The following is a 7,343-nucleotide window of genomic DNA, read 5'->3' on the forward strand; positions in this document are numbered from 1 at the left end:
ATAATAAATGAAATATAACCAGATACAGAAGAGAGTAAAATATTACAATTCTCTTCTACAGAGAATTCAACACACAATTCCAAGGCAACAAATTTTAAAATGTAGAGAAAAATTAATGATATTCTAACAAAATATAATTTCTAAAAATGACCCTCAAATAATGAGAAAACTTAAATAGACTAATTATGATAGATTGAAAATGTGATTCGAGAACTCTCATTGTAAAAGGCAGAAGCAAACTGAATCAAACTCAAGTTTTATCAAATCTGTAATGAACAGATTATTTCAATGTTATTTAAACTCTTTCCAGAGAAAAAATGAAAAATTATTTATTTTATGAAGCCAGCATGTTTACGACCAACGCTATCATAAACCTTATATGCCAACCTCAGTGTGAATGTAGATGCAAACTTTCTGACTAACATATTATAAAATATAATTCAACAATGCATTAAATTAGAATATCCTGTAGCCTATTAATGTATATTCCACAAATGGAAAGAGTTGTACAGCATAAAATCTGTCTGCATACTTTATTTAATAAGTTAAAGGAAAATAGCTACAGTATTATATCAACAAATGCTAAAAAGTTATTTGATAAAGTTCAGTAGTCATCTCTAGCAAATTATCTAAATAAAATAGCAATGGAAGAAAACTAATTAAGTGTAATAAATACTATCAAAAACCTCAAGCAAATATTATCTCAAATATTATCTCAAATAGTCAGACCCTAAAACCAATACAGTTAAAATCACTAAAAGATCAAGTTTTTATCATTTTCAGCATTGTCTTGGATATTCTATCAACTGCACTAAGGTGAGACAATGAAATAACTGATATAAACATCAGAAAGGAGATAAAATGATTATATATTTGTTTATGTGAAAAACTAAGTATATTTTATAGAAGAAAAACTAAAAAGAGAATACAATGAGTTGCTTGAATAATATATAAATATACGAATGTTAAGTGTAGTTGTTATTCTAGTAATAAGAACCCAGGAAAAAACGATGGGAAAAAATATTCTACTCACAATAATTAAAATACTATACAAATGGAAATAAAAACAAAATAGAAGAACCTATATGAAGAGTAATCATAAACACATATAAGAATTCAAAACAAGTTTGGAGCAAATATAATAAAATTATCAGTTATCCCAAAAATAATCTCTAAATTAATATAATTTCAATTATAATTCCAACAATGTTGTTTCATAATTGAATGAAATTACCTTAAATTTTATAATAAAGATTAAATGATAAAGTGTAGCCAAAAAATTATGGACAAAGATTGGTTGATCCTTACTTTATAAAAAAGTATACTATAAATCCACTTTAATCAAATCAGTATAATCTTGGTATAGGCATACACAGGTAGATCGATAGAGCACAATGGAGAAAACTAAAATAGATTGTGGTATATATGAGAATTTGAAATATGACAAAGGTGATATTTTAATCCTTTGAGAAAAGGATGAATTTTGTCATAAATGTCACTGGCATAAATAGTTACCTATCTAAAAGGAAATAAACTTGAAACCCTCAGATAAAACATGAACAAAACATTAATAAACTTCATATTGTTTAAAGATTTAAATATGAACAATGAAACAATAAAAGTCATGTAAGCACATACAGGAGTTTATAATGTCTAGGGCCCGGGGAAGTAATCAGCTTCTTAACCCAAACTTGAAACTTAAGAGTTTTAAATTTTAAAAAAAGGTAGACATATTAGACCATATAAAAATGTAATACTGTGGAAAAACAGTGATAATACATATGTGTAGTTTATATATAAAGAAAAAGCTGTTCCCATAGTTTGCTGGAGAAATTATGAATTAATTGATGAAGATTTTTTAGAAGCATTGTAAATTTACTCTTCGATCTAGAAATCTCAAATTTTAGAAAATATAAACACAAAAATAAAAACACTAGTAGATAAAGATTATATATAAGGATGTATGTATTATGGAATTATTCATAATGGCATAAAAATGAAGAAGTGAATATCTGTCAATAATAGCACTACTGAATAAATTATGTTACAGCTTCAAAATAGAATCTTTTGCAGACGTTACAAAAGAATGAATCAATTCTGTATCCGCTTTTTTTGAGGAATTTCCATAAGTTGTATTTGAATATGAAAACTAAATGTAGAATATATCTAGGAGTGGGACCCAGGAATCTGCATCTTACAATTGCCCAATGAAGTTTGAGAATTATTTATAATTATTGTGGCTGAAGAACTACTTCACTGGATGAAATTAGAATTGATCAAGTCTTGTACATAAATAGTTCTTCTGCATTTTTTAACCCAAACAAATACATCCTTACTTTGATGTTGTTAGTCTTTTAAAATCTACACTAATATTTCTTTTATAAGTGTTCAACTTTTAACAACTTCTTACCTCTCTTCCAGAATGACCACTTGCTAAAGAGTCAGGTAGCACTTTTCCAAGAGAGCATGTTTAGATACCATAATTGAGTGGAATATTCTTGTGCACACTCTCATTCACATCTTTCTTAAGTGTCAAGGTTGAGACTGTAATACAATCAGCCTTCCAGTGCTATGATTCTTGGATCTCTTTCTGTGGATTATATGTTTATTTTAAATAAATGCTTACCATCCCCATCCTGCCACATACAGAATAAAGCCACACAACATTCAATAGCACTGAACCATTAGGTAATATTTTTAAAGCCTACCTATGTCATTCATTGCTTTAATAAATTTTATTCAGCACTGATTTTATTCAAGTATTATACTAGTTTCCTGGAATATGTAATGGTAAAAAAAAAAAAAATAGACATGGTTCCTGCCTCCTGAATCTTAGAGACTCATGAAGGCAGACAGCATATGTGTATAAATATGTGTAAATAAATCTCATAATGTTTTGATTATTAGATTTTTTTTACATCTCTGAAATGTAGATGTATCTTACAATTTATTATGTATCATGTATTATAACTTAATTGGAAACATTTTTTTTATTTGTTTTTAGTGATCCATAAAATAATGGTGCATCTTACAATTGATGACATCTAAGATTCAATGAAAGTAGATATGTATTTACAAACCAGTATATGTATTATGAATTTAAAAAAAAAGAAAAGTAAGATAATGGACCTACCAAGGAGGGATCAGACAATGTTTTCTTTTAAGTTTCCTTTGCTAGATTTATACTTCACCAACTTCTGCTACAGTCAAACATATGTTTTCTTATCCTCAGAACTTTTAATTCAATCCAAGAAAAACACCAGGAGTATACCAATCTTTATGCTTGTTTTCAAATTTTACCTTAGAGGTTATCAACTACAATATATCTTGAACTATGGTAGTGGAGGTGTCAATGAGAATAAGTGGGTCAATTTACTAAGTATTTAGGACACAGAGTCAATGGAAGAGATTGTATGTGAGAGATAACATGTTCTAATATGGGTTAATTGGTATGAAACCACAAGGACATATGAAAAATAATTGATGAAGATTTAGTAGAATAACAAAAGCTAATTTTACAGGGTAATTTCAAACAGCACAGTTGTCAAATTATATATTATATAAGAACAGAAACTAAGACTTTTAAACTCAGTAAATTCACATACTATATAGAATAAAGTTATGTACAAGTTAAGTATGTTTTAGATACCATGTAAAATGAAGCAAATGATCAATATGCCTGAACAATCTATAATTTGGATCAGCTATTTAATCTATATAACTAGTTAATAGTATTGATGGTAACTAGAAAGAAATATTTATTTAATATGTTTTTTTAACAAGGAAATTTCAAATCCAGTGAGAAAAATTATTTAGCCTCAAACAATGGCAAGATAGTGTTTTAAATATTTAAAGGCAGCAATGCATTTTATTGCTGAAGAAGTAGAATTACTATAAGTTATTTATAATGGTAAGACCAAATAAACATTTTTGAAAGGACTATCATCCATTGTATTATCACAGTTGATATAGTATCTAATGTTTTGGAACCAATGATAAGCAATCCTTTCTGCTTATATATTAAATGCTTTTTAAGATTTATTTAATTCATTATCTCCATGATGTTAGGAAGTGACCAAGATTTTATTTTTAATTTTATAGCTACTAAAAACATGTCTAACACATAAAATAACTCACATGAGAGAATGTGCATGTTGTCATCGGAGATGTTGGATCACCACCTGGCAAAGATGTTATTGAGAAATTTAATATATATCACTAGCCCAGTGCTTAAACACACACACACACACACACACACACACACACACACACACACACACACACACACCCCACTATGTGTGTGGGTATATATATATATGTGTGTGTGTATATATACATATATATACACACACACATATATATATATACCCATATATATACACACACACATATACATGTATATTTATGTATATATATGTATATACATATACATGGAACTATTATCTTTATATTGTTAGTCTTAAAAATAAAAACTCTTGAAAATATGGTGGTTAAGCTTATAATGGACTAGCTCTGAGCAAGATTGTGATTTTAACTGCAAGTAGAAATAAACGTGAAATCACAAATTGCATGCTTGATTTCTACCATGAGCTTCCCTCTAGTGATTGCTGCACAAATAAACACTCATTTGGAGAAGCTTGACCACATAAATGATACATTCTAAATCATGAGAATCATAGCCTTATCCATTTAGTCAATAGACTGTTTCTTTAAACACAGAGAAAACAGGGCTGACTCTGTTGCAGTATTTATAACTAAGGAACTGATTCACTCTACCATAGTCTGACTTGGGCAGAATGATAAACAAGAATGCTATAATTTTGCAGGGCAAGAAGACATGGCCCAATTTAAAAATAACTCTAACTTTTTAAGGAGCACTTGAATAGCATATGTCATTGGCCAAAACATGCACCAAATTATTATGAACAAATTTTAAATACCCATATTTTAACTGATATATCAGTGAGCATGAAGTATAAATTTCTTAGTTTAGGTGTGTGTATATTCTTTGTGGTGTATTGTATTTATTCTTACATACTATAATCACTGAATGCAGTTAGTATATCAATTTAAATTTTACTCAAGCTGCAGGTAACACTACTAAGCTGGCAGTTTGACATCTGCATTGAATGTATCTGTATGCATAAAATATAATTATCCTTGGAAGTTGAACAATATGTTCTCATTAATGAATGCCAATATATGAGGTTTATATTATTTTAGATGTATTTTAGATGTAGATGTATTTTAGTCCATACTCAAGCAAACATATTCATAGTTTCTTCTCTAATTTTCTGAAGTATACCCTGCCTATTTTATACAACACAATGTCAACATATTTCCTTGGGCAAATAATTAAAGGAAACTTGAAATCTTTAGGCACAAAATCAAATGACAAATATCAAAGCAAACACAGAAAATATACATAAGTCAAATTTTAAATAAACAGATGTATGTGTTCTCCTTTTTTGATAAGAAAAAAAAAACATTTATAGTCTTTCTGTAAAATATATTTGAATTGCTGTTTTTCCTTTCTGCTGACAAAATAGATTAGTCTAGGTGATTTTTGTCCATAAAAGGTTTTGCACTTTTGACTCAGCAATTAAACTGCTACCAAATTATTCTTTTTACCAACATTCTCCTCGTCAAATTTAGAAATAAATTGGCATTTGTCATTTGGGTTCTTTCTAACTTCACAGTCCCCCCATCATTTGCCCCTTTCATCTTTCCTTAAGAAAAAGTATCCAGTGGTGGAGAGATTTTTCCTTCCTGTGCCTACCAGTAATTACTCCTTGCAGATAATGTGAAATACATTTTTAAATAATGCTGATAGGTTCAAATAAGAGAAAGGAGGCAGGCTACATTCAATCTAATTCAACATCATCTCTGTTGGTTGCATTTTTAGAGCCCGTATCCTTAGTACATGTCTAATTTTAACAATAGGTACGAATAAGACATATCAAGATAATGCAGTGAAATTTAAGCAAAAGAAATGAGTCCTTTAAACCCATGACATGTGTTTTATTTAAACTACTCATTTGGAACATATCCTTTGGTTCAAAATCAAAAACATGTGCTTATCTGAAGCCCGATCATCTTTCCTTGAGGTGTCTTCCTTTCACCTGCGTACTGTTTCCTTATTGCCACAAAATAGATTGAAGGGTCAGTAGGGCCAAGCTGAAGTATGACATCAAAGTCATGGAAGGTTTAGTGAGAGATGGCCCTGATGTCCCATACTCTTCATCTAGCTTACTGGATATTTATTAAAGTCACAACTGAGGCAGAGCACCTCTGAGAAGGAGATATAAACATTATTAATTTTAGTGTTCCTCGTGGCTTTTGCAGTGTGTCTCACATAGGACATAGGAGATGCTGAATAAATGATTGTCATGAATGAATTAATTATAATTAACAAGTAAATAAATTGTTAATAAACCCTAAGATCATTATATATGTCTAAATAAAACTTGGATACTTTTTTTTTAGCACTTACTGAGAGAGTAGCCAGAAGGATGGTTACAATACCACCAGATAAGATTTCCACCCTTAGTGGATCAATCATTTGCCTCTCCTGGGTTCTCAAGAGGGCATAAATATATCCTAATACAAATTATAAAGAACAGAAAGGAAATTTTCATACTAGTGCTCACAGGCAATAGTTTATACAGGTGCTGGGGCATTTAGATATGGTTTTCTATAGATCTTGTCAGATATCACCAACCCATTCAAAGAAGCACAAATTTAAAGAAAAACAGTTAAATCAATGCTTGCCTTAGTGAAGCAGAATAAAATAGCAATGTAATGCACCGGATTGGATGATCTAGCACCATATTGTCCAGAGGCTAGAGTTAAACAACACAGCTAAGATGTTTCTTCTCTCCTGCCCACCCAATGACTAATAAATTTGGCAGTTATTCCATGGCCCTGACTCTTTAGCTCATATTATATAGATATAGCCATAGACTAAACTGGCCCAGGCAGATTTGAAATGCTCACTCAGCATGTACTTCCCAAATGCTCTGCTTTAAGCCACATTTCAATGAAAAGAGAATATATATCAAAATGTTCTCTGTTTTAACATTTATCTGTTAAAAACCCAGCTTAATGCACACACAAATAATATATATCCAACTTTTTCCTACTAGATTTTGGAAAATGCTATTAATGTCCTTTATGTCACATATTAAATGTTAATTCTTTCCTTTTTTTCCAAATGAATTATAATCCAAAATACGTTCACACTTTTGTGCTTCAACAGATAAATTACATTTAGCATATCTGATAATCTGATGGCAGGAGTAAAAAGCCTCAAATTAAGCAGTCTTAAAATATGGATGTGTTTT

Source organism: Pteropus alecto, unplaced genomic scaffold, assembly GCF_000325575.1.
Source record: "Pteropus alecto unplaced genomic scaffold, ASM32557v1 scaffold182, whole genome shotgun sequence".
NCBI classification, from domain to species: Eukaryota; Metazoa; Chordata; class Mammalia; order Chiroptera; family Pteropodidae; genus Pteropus; species Pteropus alecto.